At 48.5% G+C, this 26,939-nt stretch overlaps 1 protein-coding gene and 1 pseudogene across 2 annotated transcripts in view; one reads left to right on the top strand and one right to left on the bottom strand.

Annotated features, from left to right (window-relative positions):
• Positions 1-26,719, bottom strand: part of LOC143986483 (mid1-interacting protein 1-B-like) — a 44,409-nt gene extending 17,690 nt beyond the window's left edge. The window contains exon 1 of one of the 2 annotated variants that reach the window (XM_077484834.1): positions 26,523-26,719. The gene's annotated coding sequence lies outside the window, so the exon portion shown is untranslated. Of the gene's footprint in view, positions 1-25; positions 131-26,522 lie in introns of those variants that run through there. The other variant, XM_077484827.1, reaches the window with a different exon arrangement.
• Positions 9,536-9,653, top strand: LOC143989195 (5S ribosomal RNA; annotated as a pseudogene).
• Positions 26,720-26,939: the final 220 nt, after the last annotated feature.

The following is a 26,939-nucleotide window of genomic DNA, read 5'->3' as shown; positions in this document are numbered from 1 at the left end:
TCCTATGGCACTTGTAGGGATTTACCATCAGACTGGCATCCTTCCTCTGTCTTCTCCCTGCAGATCTCACAGAAGAACTACAAAGCTCTTTCTTTAAAAACTTGGCACTTGTGCTCAGCCCCGCCCCCCGGATGACAGCTCTATTTATGGAGAACCCCATCCAGCTTCAGCATGATCACCGCTCTCCTCCTATTGGCCGGCAGCCCCCCCAACCCCGCCCCCTCCAGTTTCCCTTTACCCCTTCACTGCCAGAGGAAATTGATTCTTGCAGGGAAGAGTTTGGAATTCTGGGTTTCCTTTGCAGATTTTGGTCCCTCCATATATTGTGTGGCCACCCCAGACCCGGCCTCTGCCCAGCTGGGACTTGTAGTGCCCCTTGGCGGTTGGCGGCGGCGAGGCGTTCCGGGAGGGCGAGGGTTAAGAGCGATGTTTTGTCTTCCTTTAACTCTTCCTTCCCCAGTGGTGGGGATTTCCTTTATAAGAATAAGAAAAATATGTCTCTCTTTCTCTCTCTTTGGGCTCATTTACACTCTGCGGTGGATCGCTTTTCAGAGGGCGTTTGACAAGCGGTGGGGAGACAACATGATTCCTTCTATTTTTAAACCCGAAGGAGCGGTGCGCACCGGAAAGGAAAGGCGCATTCCGCGTGCGTTTTCCTGCACCGCGTTCACACTTGTGCGATTTGGGACTGCAAAGTCGCATGGCAAGTCGTACCCCATGATTTCCAATACTAGCCGTTCATATATGTGCGACTCAGTCCCCTATCACACTTGTGCGACTTGTCATGCAATTTTGGACTTCAGAGTCGCATTGCAAGACGAACCCCATGATTTCCAATGATAACTGTTCATATATGTGTGACTTAGTCCCCTATCACACTTGTGCGACTTGTCATGCAACTTTGGACTTCAGAGTCGCATTGCAAGACAAACCCCATGATTTCCAATGATAACCCTTCATATATGTGTGACTTAGTCCCCATCACACTTGTGCGATTTGGGACTGAAAAGTCGCATGGCAAGTCGTACTCCATGATTTCCAATGATAACCGTTCATATATGTGCGACTTAGTCCCCATCACACTTGTGCGACTTGTCATGCAACTTTGGACTTCAGAGTCGCATTGCAAGACAAACCCCATGATTTCCAATGATAACCCTTCATATATGTGGGACTTAGTCCCCATCACACTTGTGCGACTTTGGACTTCAGGGTCGCATTGCAAGTCATACCCCATGTTTTCCAATGATAACCGTTCATATATGTGCGACTTAGTCCCCTATCACACTTGTGCGATTTGTCCTGCGACTCGGGATTGCAAAGTCGCATGGCAAGTCGTACCCCGTGATTTCCAATGGGTACCGTTCATATCTGTGCGACTTAAAGTCACAGCGACTTCAAAGTAGTCCCTGTACTACTTTGGTCTGACTTTGATGCAACTTGTGACCTCAAGATTACACAGGCATGGCTTCAAGTGGCATCAAAGTCGTGCGATTTACGTGTCGTGCAAGTGTGAAAGGGGTTTTAAAGTCGCAGCGACTTTAAAAAGGTCCCTGCGCTGCTTTGGTCCAACTTTCATGCGATTTGAGCCCCATAGACTTGTAAACCCTCAAAAGTCGCATGAAAATTGCACATGGATGTTATACATGCGACAGTTGCGCAACAGTTGTCCATTATCACTGGTCAAAGCCCTAGTTGCATCCAAGTCGCACTCCAAAGTCGCGCAACTTTAGAGTTTCACAAGTGTGAATGGAGCCTTAGGCACCTTTCACACTTGTGCGACTTGTCTTGCGACTTGGGACTGCAAAGTGGCATGACAAGTAGTACCCCATGATTTCCAATGAGTACCATTCATATCTGCACGACTTCATGTCGCAGCGACTTCAAAGTTGTCCTTGCACTACTTTGGTCCGACTTGAGGTCCATAAACCTCAAGATTACACAGGCATTGCTTCATTGCTTCAAGTCGCGTCAGAGTTGTGCCACAGAAGTCGCATCAAAGTTGTGCGACTTACAGGTCGTACAAGTGTGAAAGGGGTCTTAAATTTGCAGCGACTTTAAAAAGGTCCCTGCGCTGCTTTGGTCCAACTTTCATGCGATTTGGGCCCCATAGACTGCCTTGTAAACCCTCAAAAGTCGCATGAAAATTGCACATGGATGTTATACATGCTACAGTTGCGCAACAGTTGTCCATTATCACCGGTCAAAGCCACAGTTGCATCCAAGTCACACTCCAAAGTCGCGCAACTTTAGAGTCTCACAAGTGTGAATGGAGCCTTAGGCACCTTTCACACTTGTGCAACTTGTCCTGCAACTTGGGACTGCAAAGTGGCATGACAAGTTGTACCCCATGATTTCCAATGAATACCGTTCATATCTGCGCGACTTCAAAGTTGTCCCTGCACTACTTTGGTCTGACTTTAATGTGACTTGAGGTCCATAGACCTCAAGATTACACAGGCATTGCTTCCAGTCGCACGTGTGAAAGGGGCCTTAAAGTCGCAGCGACTTTAAAAAGGTTCCTGCATTGCTTTGGTCTGACTTTCATGTGACTTGAGTGCCATAGACTGCCTTGTAAACCCTCAAAAGTTGCACAAAAATCGCACATGAATGTTATACGTGCAACAGTTGTCATTATCACTGTTCAAAGCCAAAGTAGCATCCAAGTCGTACCCATCCAAAGTTGCATCAAAGTTGTACTCCAAAGTTGTGCAACTTTAGAGTTAAACAAGCATTAATGAAGCCTTGAGCCCTGTGACCTAGGACGGCAAAGTCGCATTACAAGTCGTACCCCATGATTTCCAATGAGTATCATTCATATCTGTGTGACTTCAAAGTAGTCCCTGCACTACTTTGGTCTGACTTTGATGCGACTTGAAGCAATGCCTGTGCAATCCTGAGGTCTATGGACCATATACCTCAGGATTGCACAGGCATTGCTTCAAGTCACGTCAGAGTCGTGCGGCAGAAGTTGCATCAAAGTCACGTGATTTACATGTCCTACAAGTTTGAACGGGGTCTTAAAGTAGCAGCGACTTTAAAAAGGTTCCTGCACTGTTTTGGTCTGACTTTCATGCGACCATAGACTGCCTTGTAAACCCCCAAAAGTCACATGAAAATCGCACATGGATGTTATACATGTGACAGTTGCGTAACAGTTGTCTATTATCTCTGGTCAAAGCCAAAGTTGCATCCAAGTCACACCCATCCAAAGTTGCTTCAAAGTTGCACTCCAAAGTCATGCAACTTTAAAGTCTCACAAGTGTGAATGGAGCCTTGGGCACCTTTCACACTTTTGCGACTTCTCTGCGACTCGGGGCTGCAAAGTGGCATGACAAGTCATACCCCATGATTTCCAATATCTGTGCGACTTCTTGTCACAGCGACTTCAAAGTAGTCTCTGCACTACTTTGGTCCGACTTTGATGCGACTTGAGGTCCATAGACTTCAAGATTACACAGGCATTGCTTCCAGTCGCACAAGTGTGAAAGGGGCCTTAAAGTCGCAGCGACTTTAAAAAGGTTCCTGCATTGCTTTGGTCTGACTTTGGTCTGACTTTCATGTGACTTGAGTGCCATAGACTGCCTTTTAAACCCTGAAAAGTCGCACGAAAATCCCACATGAATTTTATATGTGCAACAGTTGTCATTATCACTGTTCAAAGCCAAAGTAGCATCCAAGTCGCATCCATCCAACGTTGCATCAAAGTTGTACTCCAAAGTTGTGCAACTTTAGAGTTGCACAAGCGTGAATGGAGCCTTGGGCCCCTTTCACATTTGTGCGATTTGTCCTGTGACTTGGGACTGCAAAGTCGCATGACAAGTCACACCCCATGATTTCCAATGAGTATCGTTCATATCTGTGCGACTTCAAAGTAGTCCCTGCACTACTTTGGTCTGACTTTGATGCGACTTGAGGTCCATTGGCCAGAAGGTCAGCAGAAGGCGGCAGTGGCTGCAGCTTCCCATCCTGGAAGTAGCTCACTGGGAGTCCCGGGCCGTGATCATTCCTCCGCAGCCTCACTACACAGAGCTGGTAAAAAGGGGGAAGGTGAAAGTCCGGTGTCGATTTTTTGGGGGGAGGTGGGATACTTTCACCCCCCCTCTCTCTCTCACCCCCTCTCTCTCTCTCCACACATGTTTCCCCCCTCTCTTTATCACTCCTCCCTTATCTTTCACCTCCCCCCTCCGTCCCATCCCCTCTCGGTTACTTCTCTCTCACCTCTCCCCCTTTCTCTCCCAACCCCTCTCTCTATTACCCCCTCTCTCTCTCTCAACCCCTCCCTTCTCTCACACCTCCCCCCTCTCTCTCACACCACACCTGTTTCCCCTTCCCTCTCTAACCCCCCTCTCTCACCCCTTCTCTCTCTTGTCCCCCCTCTCTCTCTCACCCCTGTACCCTCTCTCTCTCACCCCCTTTCTCCCTCCCTCTCTCTCTCTCAACCCCCTCTCACTCACACCACACCTGCTTCCCCCTCTCTCTTGCCCCTTTTTCTCTCCCCCTCTCTCTCACAGCCCCTTCTCCCTCTCACCCCACCTCTCTCTCCAGAGACTCCACACAGCCAGGGCTGCTGATAGGCCAGTACAACTGACCCTGTTGTACCGGGCCCGACCAGCAGGGGGGCCCGGGCAACCTGAACGGATAACTAATTAATGTAAAAAAAAAAAATCCTCCAGCCACCATGACCAAACATCGTCCCCACCAACAACAAACCGCTCCCACTCACCAATTTTTTTTTTTTTTATTGCAATAGCTCAATGTGGTTATGTAGGTGGCGGCAGGGGGAGGGACTATTTCTCCTATATCATGTGTGAAAGAATGTCAGAATGTCTCTTCCGTGCCCGCGTCCTCTATAGTGCCTTCCCTGGTGCCACGGAGTGATTCCTCCCCCTCTGCTCTGTACCTCACTTGGCCTGAGAGAAGAAGCAGTGAGGCAAGTGGCGGCGCCGGCGGGAGAAGAAAAAAAAAGGCACCTGACTGGAATAGTTTGTGGGCACTCGCACTTCAGTCCAGGCAGCAGCAGGATCAGGGAGGAAGTGACTCCTGGGGCTCAGCTAACACAGGTATGTGCTTGCTTGGGGGGGAGGATTCAAGATCCATTACTACTGCAGCACCATCTATACATTATGGCATTTGCGGCATGGGTGGCACTGTCTGCAGGTAGTACATGCATTATGGGCCATAAAGCATGGCATGTGCTGCTTGCAGACAGTGCCACCCATGCCGCCAATGCCATAATGTGCTGCAGACAGTGCCACCCTTGACGCTAATGGCATAACACATGTGCTGCCTGCAGAGACAGTGCCCCCATGCCGCCAATGGCATTATTGGCAGCATGGGTGGCACTGTCTGCAGCACAATGTGGCATGGGTAACACTTTAGTCAGGCAGCACATGCGTTATGGCATGGGTGGCACTGTCTGCAGCACAATATGGCGTTGGCAGCATGGGTGCCACTGTCTGCAGGTAGCACATGCATATGTGCTGCCTGCAGAGACTGTGCCACCCATGCTGCCAATGACGTAATGTGCTGCAGAGACCGTTTCAAGGCGGGGTCTGGGGAGGGGCCAGGGGTGGGGTCTGAGGTGGGGCTGAAGGAGGGACCAGGGGTGGAGCTGAAGGGGGCCCCATCAGGTGGGCTGTACGGGGCCCCATGATTTCTATCAGCGGCCCTGCACACAGCCACAGCCTTCCTCTCTCTCTATACCCCCCTTCTCTTTCACCTTCCCCCTTTCTCTCTCTCTCTCACGACACCTGTTTACCCCTCTCTCTCTCACCCTCTCTCTCGCTCGCTCTCTCTCTCTCACTCACCACACCTGTATTTCCCTCTCTCTCTCACCCCCCCTCTCTCTCGAGAGAGAGAGACCCCGCACAGCCACCAGAGACCCCCACATATCCACCAGAGACCCCACACAGCCACCAGAGTCCCTGCAGAGCCACGGGGACCCCACACATCCATCAGAGGCCCTGCAGAGCCACCAGAGACCACACATAGCCACCAGAGCCCCACAAAGCCACCAGAGACCCCACACAGCCACCAGGGACCCCCACATATCCACCAGAGGCCCTGCAGAGCCACAGGGACCCCACACAGCCACCAGAGGCCATGCAGAGCCACCAGATACCCAGCATAACTACCAGAGCCCCGCAAAACCACCAGAGACCCCACACAGCCACCAGAGGCCCTGCAAAGCCACCAGGGACCCCCGAATATCCACCAGAGACCCCACACAGCCACCAGAGGCCCTGCAGAGCCACCAGAGACCCCACACAGCCACCAGAGACTCCACACAGCCACCAGAGGCCCTGCAGAGCCACCACAGACATAGCATAACCACCAGAGCCCCGCAAAACCAAAAGAGACTCCACACAGCCACCAGAGGCCCTGCAGAGCCACCAGATACCCAGCATAACCACCAGAGCCCCGCAAAGCCACCAGAGACCCCACACAGCCACCAAAGGCCCTGCAGAGCCACCAGAGCCCCACACAGCCACCAGAGGCCCTGCAAAGCCACCAGGGACCCCCGCATATCCACCAGAGACCCCACACAGCCACTAGAGGCCCTGCAGAGCCACCAGATACCCAGCATAACCACCAGAGCCCCGCAAAGCCACCAGAGACCCCACACAGCCACCAGAGTCCCTGCAGAGCCACGGGGACCCCACACATCCATCAGAGGCCCTGCAGAGCCACCAGAGACCACACATAGCCACCAGAGCCCCACAAAGCCACCAGAGACCCCACACAGCCACCAGGGACCCCCACATATCCACCAGAGGCCCTGCAGAGCCACAGGGACCCCACACAGCCACCAGAGGCCATGCAGAGCCACCAGATACCCAGCATAACTACCAGAGCCCCGCAAAACCACCAGAGACCCCACACAGCCACCAGAGGCCCTGCAAAGCCACCAGGGACCCCCGAATATCCACCAGAGACCCCACACAGCCACCAGAGGCCCTGCAGAGCCACCAGAGACCCCACACAGCCACCAGAGACTCCACACAGCCACCAGAGGCCCTGCAGAGCCACCACAGACATAGCATAACCACCAGAGCCCCGCAAAACCAAAAGAGACTCCACACAGCCACCAGAGGCCCTGCAGAGCCACCAGATACCCAGCATAACCACCAGAGCCCCGCAAAGCCACCAGAGACCCCACACAGCCACCAAAGGCCCTGCAGAGCCACCAGAGCCCCACACAGCCACCAGAGGCCCTGCAAAGCCACCAGGGACCCCCGCATATCCACCAGAGACCCCACACAGCCACTAGAGGCCCTGCAGAGCCACCAGATACCCAGCATAACCACCAGAGCCCCGCAAAGCCACCAGAGACCCCACACAGCCACCAGAGGCCCTGCAAAGCCACCAGGGACCTCCACATATCCACCAGAGACCCCACACAGCCACCAGAGGCCCTGCAGAGCCACCAGAGACCATGCTAAGCTACCAGAGACCCCACACAGCCACCAGAGGCCCTGCAGAGCCACCACAGACATAGCATAACCACCAGAGCCCTGCAAAACCAAAAGAGACCCCACACAGCCACCGGGGACCCCACACAGCCACCAGAAACCCTGCACAGCCACCAGCGACCCCGCAGAGCCACCAGAGCCCTGCATAACCACAAGGGACCCCACACAGCTACCAGAGCCCTGCATACCCAACAGAGACCCCCGCGTAGCAGCCAGAGACCCCACATAGCCACCATAGACCCTGAATAGCCACTTGAGAAGGAAGGGGTGGGACAAATTTAGATGGGGGGGCGCCCGATTTTAGTCTTGCCAAGGGCAGCACAAAACCAAAATACCCCTCTGTGTACAGGACATTCTTATAATAACAAATTCTAGATTGCAATATTTTACTGAACTCCTACCAGTGGATTTATATCCGCCTTAAGGCCCCATTTACACCTGAGCGGAGCGGAAATGTTCATTCACGAACGCTTTCTTTTTTTTTTTTTGCCGTGTTTTTCAATCGTTAACGCGTGTAGCCTCAGAAGCCTTTGAGCCATGGAGAGCCAAACATTTTTTCAGTGAGCGTTTTGGCTTGTTTGTAGCGTTTTTTGTCGCACGGCAAAACAAGCATATGCTACCCGTGCTTGGGATACCATTAGCAATTAATGCCGTCAGCATGTGCAGCGGGTTTCCAAATCATGCGGCTTTTTTTTGCGTGATTTTTTTAGGAAACGCCCAGGTGTGGAGGCAGCTGGAAGGCTGGAATTACAAGAATTTCAAACATTTCTCTTTCTTTGGCCACGTGGTCTCCATTTATCTCAAGGGAGTGGAGATCCCAACTGAAGGACATTTACTTTTATAAAGCACTTTGTATCATTAACCACTCGCAGACCGCCCACTCGCAGACCGCCCACTCGCAGACCGCCAACTCGCAGACCGCCCACTCACAATGTACTGCAGACGGACGTAAAGGCACCACGGCGTACTGGTCCATCACTGCCGACACCCGCTGTAATTCTACACAGCGGGAGTCTGCCAGCAGGTTCCGGACAATGATTTGCAGCTGGGACCTGCTGACAATCAACACAGAGCTCTGTACAGAGGGAACCATCTCTCTGTTCCTTCTCCCTGCCAAGCTGGGAGAAGAAACAAAGAGATCTTTAGTAAAAAGCAGCACACATTACCCAAATTAACACTTGTTAGAGGCACACAGTTAACCCCTTGATTGCAAGAGATGTTAAGCACCTTCCCAGCCAGTGTCATTATTACAGTGTAGAGCTGCACGATTCTGGCCAAAATGAGAATCAAGATTTTTTTTTTCTGCTTACAATAAAAAGATCACGATTCTCATGATGTAAAATCTGTCACATTATACAAAAAAAAAAAGGCTAACTTTACTGGTTAGATTTTTGTTTTTTTAATTAATTAAAGCAAGTAAAAAAAAAAAAATTGCATTTGAAAGACCGCTGAGCAAATAGAGTGTGACATAAAATATTGCAACAACTGCCATTTTATTCTCTAGGGTGTCTACTAAAAAAAATATATATATAATGTTTTGGAGTTCTAAGTAATTTTCTAGCAAAAAAAGATTTTAACTTGAAACCAACAAATGTCAGAAAAAGGTTTAGTGTCTAAGTGGTTAAACTTTTTTCACTTAGAGCCGGTTCACACAGCGGGCGATGCGAGGCGACACGACTCGCCTCGCCTCGCTCTCGCAAGTCGCCCCCGTTCTGTACAATGGAACCGTTCTGAGAGGAGCGACTTGAGTCGCTCCGACTCAGAAAAAAGGTTCCTGTACTACTTTTGGGCGACCTCGGGGCGACTTGCATTGACTTCTATACAGAAGTCATCTGCAAGTTGCCGCTGAGGTCGCGGCAGGTCGCGGCGAGGCAAGTCGGAGTCGCCTCGCCTCGCCTGCAGTGTGAACCGGCCCTTACACACAAAGTCTATTCCATTGACAAATTGTTACAATGTTTATACTTAAGTTCAACTGATAAAGAATGTTGTGATTCTTGGCAGACTGCCCAGTTTTTCTCTTACTTTCTTTTGAGGGCTGTGGCTTCAGAAGCGCAGAGGGGGCCTACAGCCACATCACCCTGAATGCGCCGATCTCATCTGATCTCGATTGCTAAGCAGGGACAGGACTGGTTAGTACCTGTATGGGAGACCGCCTGGGAAGACCAGGTGCCATAGGCTTTTAAAAAAAAAAACAAAAAAAAAAACAGAAGAGCAGAGGGAATTCTTTGCAGTGAAAGAATTGTGAAACACTTTAGTCAAAATTGCGATATTGATTCTTGCCGATTAATTGTGCAACTCTATTAGAGTGACATGTAAATTATTAGCACTGATCACCGTATTGGTGTCACTGGTGATGTCAGTATCAGTTAGTCAGTCCTCCCCACCCCCCTCCCCCCCCCCCCATGTTCCCTTGGGTTCACCCTAGTGTGTACCGCATGTGATTTGCACAGGAATTGCTCAGCATGTGGTTTGCACAGGAATCCACAGGAATCACACCGCATATGATTTGCATAGGAATCACACTGCATGTGATTTTCACAGGAATCGCACCGCATTCCTGTGCACATCACATGCAATGTCTGTGTAGTTCAATTTTCAAATCGCATCACATCCGCACCAAAATGGCGCAGGACCCTTTTTTTCTGCATCTGATTTGCATTCACACCCATGCGATGTGATTCTGGAAATCGCACTGCATTTTGCGATCTGTTTCGGGGTCTCCTTAAAGCGGAGCTCCACCCAAAAGGGAAAGTTCAACCTACCTACCTCCTCCCCCCCTATGCTGCCACATTTGGCACCTTTGGGGGGGGGGGGGGGCGTGTCCCTTCGCAGTGAACTCAACCCGGAAGTTCGGCCCCCTTCCTTGTTTCTATGCAGCTGGCCCAACTAGAGCGTGCAGTGAGCTTCACGCATGTGAAGTAGGAAACCGGCTGTGAAGCCGCATGGCTTCACTGCAGGTTTCCCTTAGTGGAGATGATGATGGCAGCACCCGATTGCAGTGGTAGCTGATGCTCAATTCTTTTTGGGGGGGTGCAAACAAACCTGGCCCCCTCACTCCCCTCCCCCTTGCTCAATCGATCACCCACACACTCGTCCGCCAGCCCGGCACTCGCCCCATCCAGGTTGCGGCTTTGGTGACTTCCACCCCTGCATCTCCTCCTGAGTCCCCGCAGTCACTTCCTGATTGGCCAGGAGGAGAAGCAGGAAGACATTAGCGAATATTTATTCGCTAATGTTACACAAGTGGGTTGGCTCTGCGCCCCAAGCCCACCCTTTTTGAAGCCAATTAGAGTCTCAGACTTTTATCATGTGCTTCATAAAAAAAAGTCCCCATTGAAATCCATGCGTCCGGTGCCCCGCATGGAGATTAGGGACCTAAAGCATAGATTAGGGGGGTGGTGCCCCTGGGCCCCTTATGAGCAGCTGCTACTGCCCGATAGCCAATTGAAAAATTGGCTCAGGTGAGTACACCGCTGGATTCCTGGACAGGAATGTGTGTCCTATTATTAAAAGTCAGCAGCAGTATTTCATTTTTTTTCTGCAGGAACCTGGAGCTCCTTTTTAATCTAACATTGACACCCGCAGCAAATCGCTCGGATGCCACGCAATTGCTATGCATTGTGATGTGATGTGGAGAGACGCAGCGAATACTGTGCGTTTTCCCGCATATCATCAGTGTAAATCAGTGCTAAGTGTCAGATTGCCAGCCGCACTATCGCAGTCCTAAAATGAAGTCGCTAATCACCGCCATTACTAGTTTAAAAAAAAAAATCCAGTATATATCCCATAGTTTGTAGATGCTATAACTTTTGCGCAAACTAAACAATATACACTTATTGATTTTTTTTTTCTTTTTCTTTTTTTTTTTTACCAAAGACATGTAGCAGAATACATATTGGCCAAAACTTTAGAAAAAATCTGATTTTTTTTTTAACGATAGTTTTTATAATAGAAAGTAGGGTTGCACCGATACTAGTATTGGTATAGGTATCAGTGCAGAGTATTTGCACAAGTATTGGTACAAATACGGTACTTTCAGGCTCGGCTCTTTGAGCTATCAGTGGGTCTCCCCTGTGTTAAAGCGGGAGTCCGCCGGGAGTCTTCCGTTTTTTTTTTTTTTTTTAAAGCCAGCAGCTACAAATACTGCAACTGCTGACTTTTAAAATAATGACACTTATCCGCCCAGCGCGCCCGCAATGTCGGCACCCGAAGCCGATCTCTCGATCGTCTCTCGGGTGCTGCTGCCGCCATCTTGGGTATGGGAATCAGGAAGTGGAGCCTTTCGGCTTCATTTCCCAGTTCCCTACTGCGCATGCACGAGTTGCGCTGCGCAATAAGGATGGTCCCCGCTGTCTCTGGGATCCGTGTGTTTCCCAGCAGACAGCGGGGGACCTTCGGAAAGGGGCATATATTCTGCGGAAAGGGGTGTACTTTCTGCAGAATCTATGCCGGAAGTGGGTGCAGATACCTGTACTGTACAGGTACCTGCACCCCCCTCGCCCCTGAAAGGTGCCAATTGTGGCGCCGGAGGGGGGGGGGGTTCCAATGAGTGGAAGGTCCACTTTAGGGTGGACCTTCGCTTTAAAGAAGTCCCGTAATTGGAGCTGTTAAAAAAATAAAAATAAAAAAGCAGCCGGAAATGTTTATTACCAATATTGCTCAGCCCTGAAACCACTAAAAGAAAATGAAACATTGTTTCTTATTGTATATTTCTGTTTCTTCATCTGCAGATCAAAGGGATGAACAAATGTTCCTCTGTTTAACCTCTTAATAACCCTTAATTTACTCTAATCAGCCTTAATTAACTCCCTATTCTCCTCCATTTAATTATTATTTTCCTGCTTTTTTTCTTTTGTTCACATCTATTTTATAAACGATAAACAAAACTTTTTGTTTTTGTTTGCTTTGTTAGTGAATATTTTTACACATATATATTAACATATATTTACACATTTTACATTGAAAACACGCTAAATTAAAGAAAAAAAAAACTATTTATTTAATTTGTAAATAACTTTTCAGTGCTTTGTACCATTGCTGATAGCTGAAGTTAAAACAAAACAGTTGCGGTAGGTATTGGTAATTGGTATCAGTGAGTAAAAAAAAAAACAAAAAAAAAGTATCGGTATTCTATTGTAAAAAAAAAAAAAAATGGTATCTGTGCATCCCTAGTAGAAAGATTTTTTTTTATTATTTTCAGTCTTTTTTCAATTAGATAATAAAAAAGTAAGAATCCCAGTGGTGATCAAATACCACCAAATAAAAGCTCTATTTGTGGGGAAAAAAGGACATTCATTTTCTTTGGGTACAACGTAAACTCCTAAGAGCCGGTTCACACAGGGGCGACTCAGATCCGACTTCAAGTCGCCCCGTCACCTCAGGTCGCACAACATGTAGAAATCAATGTAAGTGAATGAGAGCTGTCTTAATGCACACTACTGAAGTCGCTCCGACTTCAGAAAAGGTTCCTGTACTACTTCAATCCGACTTCTAGGCGACCGGCACCCATTGATTTCAATGGAGGTTGCCTCCAAGTCAGATCTCTGTCTATACGGAGGCGACTCTCAGAGAATTATCAGCTCTCAAAAGGAGTTCCCCCCCTGAGAGGTCATTCTCTGATTGGCCACGGCAAGTCGCCTGGCCTGGGGCGAAAGTAGTCTTGTAAGTCGTGTCCAAGTCACGTCCAAGTTGCCTCCAAAAGTCATGTTGAAAGTCGTGTTGCCCCTGTGTGAACTGAGCCTTAAGCTTAAAACCTGGAAACATAGGTGCCCCTTTAAGGAGGAAGAGAAATTCTTTAAGGTCCCACGCCTAGATGCGTCCTTGGCGCAGGTGTCTAAAAGGTTGGACCTGTCCTTTGAGGACTCGGGCAACATCCAGGATCAAATGGATAAAAAATCCGAGACCTTGATGCGTAGGGCCTGGGAGGCCAATGTGGTGGTGATGGGCCCAGCATTGGCCTCTGCATGTGTGGCCAGAAACGCGGACGCATGGTTCAACAAGTTGATGGACCATGTCTCACGTAAAAAGGAGTCCAAGGAGGTGGTAGTTATTGGGAGGCCAATGGCTTACCTCGCAGACGCTGCGGTGGAGACAGTAAGAACGACTGCTAAGTCAGCGGCATTACTGAACTCAGCCCATAGGGCCCTTTGGGTCAAAACATGGGATGGAGATTTTACCTCTAAATCCCAACTGTGCCATATCCCCTTTGCGGGCTCCCTGCTCTTTCAGGACTGGAACAGGTTCTTTCCCCGATCCACAGAAAAGGGTAAAAAATTCCCTACAAAGCCCAAAAGGGAGAAAGGGGGGGAAAAATTCCATGGCCCTTCTGCAAAGAGCCAGTTTAAGAGCAAGAGTGATCAGAGGAAGAAGTGGGGGCTCGGGAAGGGCAAGGAAAAGAGTGGAATCCTTTTTTCCGGGTCCGGACCTTCCAATAAGTAAGCCAAAAGTTGGCGCAAGGCTCTCAGGGTTTCTCCCCCAGTGGGAAAAGATCTCAGAGAGCCCTTACATCCTAAATCTCATAAGAGAAGGATACAAGTTGGAATTTCGGTCACACCCCCCCCCCCCCTCAAAAGTTTCTCGTTACCTTCCCAAGGACCCACTGAAAGCAAGAGGCCATTAGGCAGTGTCCGCAAACTCGCAGAACAGAAGGTGATTATCCCTGTTCCAGTGAGTCAGATGTTTCTAGGCTTCTACTCACACATTTTTGTGGTACCGAAGCCATCAGGCAAGTTTTCGGCTGATTATAAATCTGCAGAAGCTAAACCGGTACTTGATGTACAAGAAATTCAAGATGGAAAGCATCTACACGGTCAGGAAACACCTTCAGAAAGAAGTTTTCATGATCACATTAGATCTGAAGGATGTTTATTTGCATGTACCCATTGCCTCGGAACATCAAAAGTACCTGCTTTTTGCTGTGCGCATGGAGCAGGGGGTGCAGCATTGGCAGTTCAGGGCACGCTCCTTCGGCCTTGTGGCCAATCCAAGAATCTTCACCAAGGTTCTCGCCGAGGTGGTATAATTTTTACACCTTCAGGGGGTAGCACCGATACCATTCCTAGACGATCTGTTGATTTACAGTCCGTCTGGAGAACAGGTTCAGAGGGACGGGGATTTAGCTTTGTCCACTCTGGATTTGCTGGGTTGGATGATCAGTCGCGAGAAGTCTTCCCTAGACCCATCGCAGTCCAAAGTGTACTTGGGGTACCAGCTAGACTCGTGGCCCAAAGAATTTTTCTTCCTCCGGAAAAGATCTTGAAAATTCAGGGGGCAGTGACAGCGCTCCTCGAGGCCAGAGAGGCCTTGTTGAGGAACATTATGAGAGTGCTGGGGCTTATGGCTTCCTGCATCCCAGCTGTTCCTTGGGCTCAGCTCCACTCCCAGGGGCTCCAGGGTTTCTTTCTCTCCTCTTGGGACAGGAGAAGAGAATCCCTGGAGGAAAAGGTTCCTCTAATAGAGGAGGTAAGAAGCTACCTAGAGTGGTGGCTCGACCCGATCCACCTATCGGGGGGTCGGACATGGACACAGTTAGATCCGATAAGCATAACAACAGACGCAAGTTCCTGGGGCTGCGGTGCTCATTTGGGAGATCACTACGCCCAGGGACCGGAGTCAGAGCAGAGCTTCCTCCAACTTCAGGGAGCTTCTGGCAGTCGGGAAGGAGTTGAGCCTTTTCGGGGACCAGGTCCGAGGGAGAGAGGTACAAATCTTCTCGGACAATCAGGTAGCGGTGTCCTACTTGAACCACCAAGGAGGAACAAAGTCAGACAGATTATGGGCACTGACTTTAGAGATCCTAGGGGAGGCAGAGAAGAATATTCTCTCGCTCTTGGCAGTTCATATAAAGGGGTCACTCAATCTACAGGTGGACTTCCTCAGCAGGCATCCCATTCGTCAGGGAGAGTGGGAGCTGAACAAGGAGGTTTTCACTCTGGTAAGCCATCATTTTGGCAGACCAGAGATAGATTTTTTTGCCTGCCAGAAGAACACGAAGGTTCGGAGATTCTTCTCCCTCACTAGGGAACAGGGGTCTGGGGGGATGGACGCCCTCGCTCACAGTTGGGATTTCGGTCTGGCGTACGCCTCCCCCCCCCCCCTAGTGGTCATTCCCCGGGTGTTGCAGAAACTATCCCAGTCATTCGGAGACTTTATTCTGATTGCACTCTGATGGCCGAAGCGGGCCTGGTTCCCCACCATGCGGAGATGGTCGATTGCCCCCCCCCCCCCCAAATCATCTCCGTTGAGATCTCCTTTGCCAGGGTCCAGTCATTCATCCCAACCCGGGGTTTCTCTCTCTGATGGCCTGGCTTTTGAGAGGCAGGTCCTCAGGAATAGGGGATGTTCGGAGAAGGTAATCGATTGATACACTCCTCCTTAGTAGGAAAAAAGTCACCAGACAGATCTATGCAAAGGTCTGGAAAGTCTTCTCCTGCTGGGTTCAGTCTAAGGAAGGAGCTCTCCAAACGGTTCCAACTGTTTTGATTTTCTCCAGGATGGGGTGGACCAGGGGTTAGCGGTCAGCACCCTTAGGGTTCAGGTGGCAGCCCCGTCAGTATTCTTTGACAGTAGTCTAGCTTGGGACCCCCTTGTAAAGATGTTAGATGTTAGACGTTGTATGTTAGTCTATTTAGAATTTAGGTGATCAAACCATCTTCTAATTACTTTTTGTGGCCAAAGAAAGGGTCTTCAGGCCTCCAATCCAACAATAGCCAGGTGGATAAAACAGGCGATAGCAGTATCTTATAACAGCCTTTCTCAACCTTTTCAACACAGAGGAACCCTTGAAATAGTTCTCCGGTCTCGGGGAACCCCTGCTAAAAAAATTGAAATCTACAACTCATGATACATTAGTGTGATGGTCAGTGGGAAGAATGGTCCTTACACTTGTGGTCATTGGGAAGAATTACCTCCTTACAGATAGCTAAAAAGATCAATGGTGTCAGTGGGAACTTATCTGAGAGGTAGAAATTGCCCAACGCTGAAGGAACCCCTACAACCTCTGGAGGAACCCTAGAGTTTCACAGAACCCTGGTTGAGAATCACTGTCTTATAAGAAATCGGGTAAGCCGGTCCCGAGGCTCACTCGACTAGATCTCTGGTGACCTCCTGGGCAGAGAGGGCAGGCGCTCTGATTAATCAAATCTGCAAGGCAGCAACATGGACGAGCCATAATACCTTCCTGAGACACTACAGAGTGGAGCTGTTGTCCAATCAGGACTTGGCATTCGGCAGGATGGTCCTACAGGCGGTGGACCCACCCTAAGGTAAGCCTGAACTTCTTGCTTATCGTCTCAGGTGTGCCGTCCTGGAAGATGATTGAGGAAAATCACCAGTTGCACTTACCGGTAACGGGTTTTCTGGGAAATCTTCCAGGACGGCAGGCCTACTTCCCTACCCTTAACTGTTGGTGATGTTTTTCATTCTTCACAGAATGTACCCTCTGGCACTGGTGTGGGCCTATACTTTATCATAACCAGGGCCATCTTTAATATTGATTGGACCCCGGGCAAAAATTTTCTTGGGGCCCCCCATGCAATTCCACCCTCCGACTGCTCTGAGACATACAATAAATAGCAGCTAGACTTAAAATCAGTTTACTGTATCAGATCAGGCAGCAATTGAGATTGGTTGCCAGCTGTTACAGGATATCATTACTGCTTACTGGCTGGTTGCTGGAGGTTACAGCACACATTACACTCACTAATTAGTTGCTAGAGGTTACAGCAAATTATTTCTGCTTGTTAATTGGTTGATAGAGATTACTGTACAGTAATACTGCTCACTGATTGGTTGCTAGAGGTTATAGCACATCTCCTCACTGCAGGAGGCGTGATCTACATATGAATGCCACCGTTATTTACATATCTATGCCACCGGCTGCAGCTGTTTACTTATAAATGCCGCCGCTATTTACATATGAATGCTGGTTATTTACATGTAAACACAGGGTGTGCAGGTGAGTCATCTGTACACAACAACAGGGCAGAGCTGGGCAGCATTAGTACCAGCAAGTCACACTGAGATATCGGGACAAAAACTTCAAGGGACAAGGGAATTTAAACAGGGATAGTTGGCAAGTATGAGGCAGCTGCTTTGGGCCCCACAACCATGACAGGGCCCAGAGGGTTGGGGCTTTTAAACTCTGCTGTTGATTGTGCTTCCTGCCAGGTGAGATCGGTCATCTTTCAGGTGTGCCGTCCTGGAAGATTTCCCAAAAAACCCATTACCGGTAAGTGTAACGTCATTTTTTTTTTACTTTCTGCTATAAAACATATCCAATAAAAAAATGTACAAAAACAAATTGCCTTCATACATTTAGGCCAATATATATTCAGATACATGTTTTTGGTAAAAAAAAATCCCAATAAGCGTATATTGATTGGTTTGTGCAAAAGTTATAGCGTCTACAAACTATGGGATTTTTATTTTTTATTTTAGTGATTTTTTTTTAGATTTTTTTTTTTACTAGCAATGGCGGCAATCAGCGGCTTAAAGCAGGGCTGCGATATTGTGGTGGACATTCTGATACTAGCTGACACTTTTTGGGGACCAGTGACACAAATAAAGTGATCAGTGCTAAAAATATACACTGTCACTGTACTAATGACACTGGCTGGGAAGGGGTTAACATCAGGGGCGATCAAAGGGTTAAATGTGTGCCTAGTCAGTGTTTTACTGTACTGTGGGAGGTGCTTTTACTAGAGGAAGACGTGGATCCATGTTTCTGCTTTGCAAAGGCACAGGATCCAAGCCTTCCCTCCTGTCAGAACAGTGATTTGCCTCGTTTACATAGGCAGACTGCCTCTCCGCTCGATGATCGGCGGGTGCTGGCGGACATCAAGTTCGTGGTACCTGGGCTGGGCTCCTGCTGTGTGTGTGTGTGTTCACTAAAACTAGTAAAACTGATATAGGGCTGACCGTAAGTAGTTAAACCCAAAACCAAAAATGTAGTATATTGCTGCTTACCAATCATTAGATGTGGTGGTTGCATTCGTTTTCACTTTTTAGTCTTTTTCCCCTCTGTTTTCATCTGGTGATCTGGCCAGTAACACGCCTCCTGTATTAGAACGCCCCCCCCCCCACTCTGGATGAAGGCGCACAGGAGGCACAGCGGACAGCAGCAATCCCGGAGGGGGGGGAGGGGGGGGGGGTTGTTATGTTAACTGTATTAAATACACTAACAAATTGAAGCCAAACTACAGCTCACATGCAACAATCAGGTACAGCAAACAGGGTTTATTTTTTATTTATTTTTTGGGATAAAGGTTTTCATGATTAAAAGAAATGAAATCCAATGAGTAAAAGGAATGCATAGGCATGCGCATAGGGTGTGCCGGGGGTGCTTGGGCACACCCTAATCGCCCAGTGTGGTGCAGATTCCCCCTGTTTAGTTCCCTGATGTTTCATCAAAGCCCCCCAACAGGGTTCCAATTTTTTATATTTTTTTTTATAAAAAATGAAATAATAAAAATAAAAACTACTGACAGCGTCCACTGTCTTACTGACACCAATCTCTACCCTACTGACACCGTCCACTGCACTACTGACATCAATCTCTACCCTGCTGACACCGTCCACTCCTGTACTGACACCAATCTCTACCCTACTGACACCGTCCATTGCTCTACTGACACCAATCTCTACCCTACTGACACCGTCCATTGCTCTACTGACACCAATCTCTGCCCTACTGACACCGTCCATTGCTCTACTGACACCAATCTCTGCCCTACTGACACCGTCCACTATCCTACTGACACCAATCTCTACCCTACTGACACCGTCCATTGCTCTACTGACACCAATCTCTGCCCTACTGACACCGTCCACTATCCTACTGACACCAATCTCTACCCTACTGACACCGTCCACTGCCTTACTGACACCAATCTCTACCCTACTGACACCGTCCACTGTCTTACTGACACCAATCTCTACCCTAATGACACCGTCCACTGCCTTACTGACACCAATCTCTAACCTACTGACACCGTCCACTGCCCTACTGACACCAATCTCTACCCTACTGACACCGTCCATTGCTCTACTGACATCAATCTCTACCCTACTGACACCATCCATTGCTCTACTGACACCAGTTTCTACCCTACTGACACCGTCCACTGCCTTACTGGCACCAATCTCTAACCTACTGACACCGTCCACTGCCCTACTGACACCAATCTCTACCCTACTGACACCGTCCATTGCTCTACTGACATCAATCTCTACCCTACTGACACCATCCATTGCTCTACTGACACCAGTTTCTACCCTACTGACACCGTCCACTGCCTTACTGGCACCAATCTCTAACCTACTGACACCGTCCACTGCCCTACTGACACCAATCTCTACCCTACTGGCACTGTCCATTGCTCTACTGACACCAATCTCTACCCTACTGACACTGTCTATTGCTCTACTGACACCAATCTCTACCCTACTGACACTGTCTATTGCTCTACTGACACCAATCTCTACCCTACTGGCACCATCCATTGCTCTACTGACACCAATCTCTACCCTACTGACACCGTCTATTGCTCTACTGACACCAATCTCTACCCTACTGACACCGTCTATTGCTCTACTGACATCAATCTCTACCCTACTGGCACCGTCCATTGCTCTACTGACACCAATCTCTACCCTACTGGCACCGTCCATTGCTCTACTGACACCAATCTCTACCCTACTGGCACCGTTCACTGCGCTACTGACACTGTCAGTATATATACACACATATGTGTTTGAGCTTTGGGGAGCACAGTGGTGGCCCGTAATGCAGGGCACAGTGGCGGCCCGTAATGCCTCTAATCCATGTGTCTGGCTGGACGCATGGATTCTAATGTTATTTTTTTTGTTTTGTTTTTAGAAGCACATGATTAAAGCCTAAGGCTCTAATTGACTTTAAAAAAAGGGTGGGCTTGGGGAGCAGAGCACTTGTGTGACAATAGCAAATTAATATTAGCTATTGTCTTCATGATTCTCCTCCCGGCCAATCAGGATCCGGGTCCTGAGACCCGTCAAGCGATTGGCCAAGAAGAGAAGTGATCCTATTGGCTGCCAAGGAGGAGGAGACACAGGGGAAGCTGTCGTGAAGCACCAGGAGGAGGAGATGCTGCCCAGAGGAAGCGCCGCCCATGAACTAGGGTTAGGCTGATGACCGACCGACCTGGATGTACTCCGTCCAGAAGATGAGGCGGGGCTCTACCTTACTTGCTGCAGCTTCTAATGCACACTGTGAGAAGCTCACAGTGTGCAGGGAACTCAGAGTAATCCAGCACAGGAGAGGAGCCGGTACAACTGTGCAAGACTGTAGGGAAGGCCAGAGTTCAGATTTAATATTTCATAGGTTATCCGTCTCACGGCCGCTATCATCTGGCGAACACAGGAGAATAGTTTTCTGTTCCTCCTGAAGACATGTGAATGTTTGGTCAGCAATTTTTAAGGGTTCGACTCCAAAAGAACACAATGATATTTCCCCAGATCAACATCTGCCCTTCCCCCATCACAAGCACAGCCCCCCCCCCCCCCCCCGCCTTCCTTGCTGACTCAGTAATCTGTAATATCAGACCCCTGTAGTTTTACTGCATGGAGCAAAACTGTTCAGACACGCTCAGCTGAGTTGCTAATACAAACCCAGATAAAACACTCCTATTTATTGTTAGGAGTCTGTTCTGCTAAAAACAAAAACCAGAGTGTAGAGACGTATCCTGGGAACTCAACTGACAAGGCTTGAACCATAGCCAGGCATTGCGGCAGTCATCCATTCCCCAGCAGTCATCCATTCCCCGGCAGTGAGCCATTCCCCCGGGCCAACAACAGTCTATTGTTGGCTCAGGGATCTGGGAACTCCTTTTGCTTGCCTGTTTGTAATGCAGGAGGGGTGTTCCCGAACACGCCCACTGCAGGCTCCTTCCATATATAGATGTAGCACTACCCCCGAAAGGGTTCCCCGCTGCTGCACAGCCAGTCACATAGCATTTCCTTCTTGCATCCAGACACAAAAAACAGTCCTTGAGCTTGTTTTTTTTTATTAGGGGATAATAACTTGGATGCGGGTGAGAATTATGGGATGCCCAACTTGGCAATAACAACAAAACTTGGAAGAACTCCCTTCCTATTTGCAGCTTCCACTTGATCCTCCTTCACAATACTTGATCCCTGCACAGCTCTGCTGAGTTTACTCCTTTACAGACTAAAAGTTTTTTGTTAGCTTAGCAACAGCCCCTTACAGGCAGGAACTCTGAGTCCCTTAGTAAATTGGTACATGTGGAGTAAACTGCATCCTACAACACCTTCTGCTTTCCTGTAGACACTGGTCCCAGCTCTACTTCTCACAATAATGCTATCCCGCCGGGCTGCCACCAGCACTCTGGAGATCTCTCAGGGCAAGGCTAAAGACGTAGGCACACCGCTGTCTTCAAGAGAGACCTGCTACATGTCTGTCCCAGTACCATGCTGATCTACTCACTCTGTCCTTCCTTGCTCCTGCTGCCTCACTGGAAAGCCTCATCCAACTTCTTCTGTGATGGGATCCTTACAGGCCAGCCACCTGAGTCCCAGCCCAAGGTAGAGCTCCTCCCTGGCAGGGGTCCCTTGAAGGCGACTGACTGACTTCCTCAGCACTGCATCTCCATCTTCCACCCAACTCAACTGCTGGCAAGGGCTCACTTAGTTCCCTGCCAGGCCCACTTCCTGGGGATTGGCTAAGGGTCCCTAAATATGCAAGACAACCCTCTTAGTTTCCACCCGCTAATTTCTAGAACATTCTCCAATATTCTAGAACCAACCAAGGGGGAGGCACTAGAGAGCTGCCTGGATGAGTCATCCAGCCCTGAACTCTAATGAACCTTGACCCAGATTCCATGGTTAAGGTTTAGCCTTGAGCCAGACTATAATTTACCTTTACTACCACGGATAGCACACTAGAGGGTGCTACACTCAACTCCCTCTGAAATCAGTCCCCATTGACTGGAAAACATTTAAAAAAGGGCATTCCATAAGAAAAAAAAGGTAACGGGGAAAAGGGAACAAATTTGGAAAGGGCTTTTTTCAAATAATTTAGCAGTTCAAAAATATTTTTTTTCAAAAGAAAACCATACACATTATATATGTACTTCCTGACTACAGGTCCCTGTAGCTAGCAAAGTTTGTCATTACCAACATATGTACATGTACACCGGAGCACCTCCCCCTAAAGGGAAGCTCTCTTAACAGGAAAAAGTCCCAAAGTCCAATTTGCGAGCAGAAGGACAGCTAAGGGCCCCTAAATATGCCAGTCAACACTCCTAGCTTCCACCCACTAATTTCTAGAACATTCTATAATATTCTAGAACCAGGAAGAGGCCCCAGAGAGCTTTCCTGTATGAATCATCTAGCCCTGAACTCTAATGAACCCTGACCCAGATTCCATGGCTCAGGTTTAGCCCTAGACTATAAATTTACTAACACTACTAGTAGCACACTAGAGGGCGCTACACTTACCTCCCTCTAAAATCAGCCATGTCCCCATTGGCTGGAAAACATTTCAAAAATAGCTCCTTTGCCCAGGAGCAAATGGCATCCCATAAGAAAAATAAGGGGACGTGCAAAAGGGAACAAACTTTGAAAGGACTTTTTTCAAATAATTTAGAAGTATCAAAAATATACATCTTTTTCAAAAGAAAACCATATACATCATGTATGTACATCCTGACTATAGGTTCCTGTAGCTAGCAAAGTTTGTCATTGACAGCTAAGGGCCACTAAATATGTAAGACAATCCTCCTAGCTTGCACCCACTAATTTCTAGAACATTCTCCAATATTCCGGAACCTGGAGAGCTTCCTGGCTGAGTCATCCAGCCCTGAACTCTAATGAACCCTGACCCAGATTCAATGGCTCAGACTTAGCCCTGAGCCAAACTATAATTTACCTGTACTGCCACTAGTAGCACACTAGAAGGTGCTACATAGAGAGTTTTAAAAATTGTTCCAGGCACTTCAACACGTGTTACTGCCATTCGGTAGATCCCAATGCTCAGTGCTTTGCAACACACCACAAAATATAGTGTTGTGGTGCCCTGGGTTTTAGAAAGATGTCTTTTCATCCATTGTATACTGGCAGTCAAGTTATAATGAAATGGTGGCCATAATGAAATGCACTTCTTATGTACAGTAAGACTCCATAATGAAAAGCTTTAGTATAATTGGTTATGGCAACACATCCTGCAGAGAACAGGGAAGGTTCTAGAGAGGTTCTATAGAGCGGAGGAGTTGTAGAGTGCTGGAAAATTGCAGAGAGTGTGGAAGTTGTGGAGAGCGGGAAAGATGTAGACAGTAGTTAAGTTTAAGAGAGCGAGGGAAATCGGTGGGGAAGTTGCAAAGAGCGAAGAAGTTGCAGAAAGTTGGGAAGTTGCCGAAAGTGTAGAAATTGTAGAGAGCAAGGAAAATTTAGAGAGTAGGAAAGTTATAGGGAGCAGGGAAGTTGTAAAGAGTGGGGAAGTTACAAAGAGTGAGGAAGTTGCAGAGAGCAGAGACGTTGTGGAGATTTGGGGAGTTGTAGAGAGTGGAGAAGTCGCAAAGAGTGGAGAATGTGGAAAGTGCGAGGAAGTTGAAGACAGCAGGGAATTTGTAGAGAGTGGGTGAGTTAAAGGGGGCAGGTAAGTTATAGAAAGCGAAGGAGTTGGCAGGAAGTTGCAGAGAGTGGGGAAGTTGTAGGGAATAGGGAAATTGCAGAGAGTGGGGAAGTTGTAGGGAAAAGGAAAATTGCAGAGTGGGGAAGTTGTAGGGAATAGGGAAATTGCAGAGCGCAGGGAAGCTGTAGGGAGCGGGGAAGTTGCACAGAGTGGGGAAGTTGTAGGGAATAGGGAAATTGTAGGGAATGGGGAAATTGCAGAGAGCAGGGAAGCTATAGGGAGCGGGGAAGTTACACAGAGTGGGGAAATTGTAGTGAGTGGGGAAGTTGTAGAGAGTGGGGAAGCTGAAGAGAACAGTGGGGAAGTTGTAGAGAGTGGGGAAGCTGAAGAGAACAGTGGGGAAGTTGTAGAGAGTGGGGAAAGTTGTAGAGCAGGGAAGTTGTCGAGAGTACAGTAGTTGCAGGGGAAGTTGAAGAGAGCAGGGGAGTTAAATAGAGCAGGTAAGTTATAGAGACCGGGGGAGTTTGTGGGAAGTTGCAGATAGTAAAGAAACTGCAGAGCACAGGGAAGTTGTTGGAAGCGGGGAAGTTGTTGAGAGTGGAGAAGTTGAAAAGAGCAGGGAAGTTGCAGAGCGGGGAAATTATAGAGAGCAGGGAAAATGTACAGAGTGGGGAAGGTGTAAAAAGTAGGGAAGTTGCAGAGAGCTGAGAAATTGCAGAGATTGGGGAAGTTGCAAAGAGCGGGGATGTTGAAGAGAGTGGGGAGGTTGCAGGGAGTGGGGAAATTGTAGAGAGCAGGGAAGGTGTAAATGGCAGGGAAGTTGTCTAGAGTGGGGAAATTGTAGAGAGGGGAGGAAGTTACATGCGGGGGGAAGAGAGTGAAGAAACTGCAGAGAATAGGAAAGTTGTAGACAGTGGAGAAACTGTAGAGAGCGGGGAAGTTGTAGAGAGCAGGGAAACTGTAGAGAGCGGGGAAGTTGTAAAGAGTGGGGAAACTGTAGAGAGCGGGAAAGTTGTAAAGAGTGGGGAAACTGTAGAGAGCGGGAAAGTTGTAAAGAGTGGGGAAACTGTAGAGAGCGGGAAAGTTGTAAAGAGTGGGGAAACTGTAGAGAGCGGGGAAGTTGTAGAGAGCGGGAAAGTTGTAGAGAGCGGGAAAGTTGTAGAGAGCGGGAAAGTTGTAGAGAGCGGGGAAAGTTGTAGAGAGCGGGGAAAGTTGTAGAGAGCGGGGAAAGTTGTAGAGAGTAGGGAAGTTGTAGAGAGTACGGAAGTTGTAATGAGTGGAGAAGATATAAAGTGCAGGAAGTTGAAGAGAGCAGGGGAGTTGAAAAGTGCAGGTAAGTTATAGAGACCTGGAAAGTTGGTGGGAAGTTGCAGAGAGTGAAGAAACTGCAGAGCATGGGGAAGTTGTTGGAAGCGGGAACGTTGTAGAGAGTAGGGAAGTTGAAGAGAGCGGGAAAGTTGCAGGGAGCAGGAAAGTTGCAGGGAGTGGGGAAGGTGTAGAGTGGAGTGACTGTAGAGAATGGGGAAGTTGTAGAAAATGGGGAAGTTGCAGAGAGCGGGGAAAATTTAGAAAGTGGAGAAGTTACAGGGGACGGGCAAATTGCAGCGAGTGGGGAAAATGTACAGAAGGGGGAAGGTGTAGAAAGTAGGGAATTTTTAGAGAGCGGGGGAGTTGTAAAGAGCGGGGAAAGTGTAAAAAGTGGGTAAGGTGCAAAGAACAGGGATGGTAAAGTGAGTGGGGAAGTTGCAGAGAGCAAGGAAGGTGTAGAGAGCGGGGAAGTTGTCTATACTGGGGAAGTTGTAGAATGGGGAAATTGTAGCGAGCGGGGAAGTTGCAGAGAGTAAAGAAGCCACAGAGAATGGGGAAGTGGTTGAAAGCGGGGGAAGTTGCAGAGAGCGAAGAAGTTGTAGAGAGTGAGAAAGTTGTAGAGAGCGGGGAGATTGTAGAGAGCGGGGAGATTGTAGAGAGCGGGGAGATTGTACAGAATGGGGAGATTGTAGAGAATGGGGAGATTGTAGAGAGTGGGGAGATTGTAGAGAGCGGGGAGATTGTAGAAAGTGGGGAGATTGTAGAGAGTGGGGAGATTGTAGAGAGCGGGGAGATTGTACAGAATGGGGAGATTGTAGAAAGTGGGGAGATTGTAGAGAATGGGGAGATTGTAGAGAGCGGGGAGATTGTACAGAATGGGGAGATTGTAGAAAGTGGGGAGATTGTAGAGAATGGGGAGATTGTAGAAAGTGGGGAGATTGTAGAGAATGGGGAGATTGTAGAGAGCACATCAGAAAGGAACCATAACCACCGCTTTTCCACTGCTGACTACTCAGCAGTGGTGAGACTAATAGAAGTAGAAAGTAGAAAATATAAAGGATCTGTACATTGGTTCGAAGTGTTCTCTGTGTTTTATTCTTTGCAGTGTTACTTACATTTTCTTTGTATCACAGAGAACCCCGAATGTCTTTCTATTTCACGTACAGCCGCTGGATTTCCTTCTCTTGCCGGTGTAATGAAATATTCACATTCTTGGGTGCCGAGCTCAGGCCTAGGGAGTTGCGGTGGCTGGCATCCAAGTTTCTGCAGCGGAGAGTTTCTGCAATAGAAAAGGTGGAAGTCGATTGTGGTGAGAACAGGAAAGGCGCGGTCAGCAGCCCTCGTCTTCAGAAGTTGTAAAGATGGAGGAACCCTTGAAGTGGAATGAGCCCCACCCCCGATCTGCAGCAATCATTTCTAGTGTGGAGCTTCCAGGATTTGATGGACGGTGAGCGGAAGGACGAGTGGAGGGATTTCGGTGGAAATGATTATCGATCGCACAGTCAGCCAAACTTGCAGAAACTCAGTTTTGC

This window comes from Lithobates pipiens, unplaced genomic scaffold (genome assembly GCF_037356315.1).
Source record: "Lithobates pipiens isolate NorthernLeopardFrog02 unplaced genomic scaffold, aLitPip1_a1.2 Scaffold_1, whole genome shotgun sequence".
Taxonomy (NCBI): Eukaryota; Metazoa; Chordata; class Amphibia; order Anura; family Ranidae; genus Lithobates; species Lithobates pipiens.
This window is presented reverse-complemented; position numbering and strand designations above follow the sequence as displayed.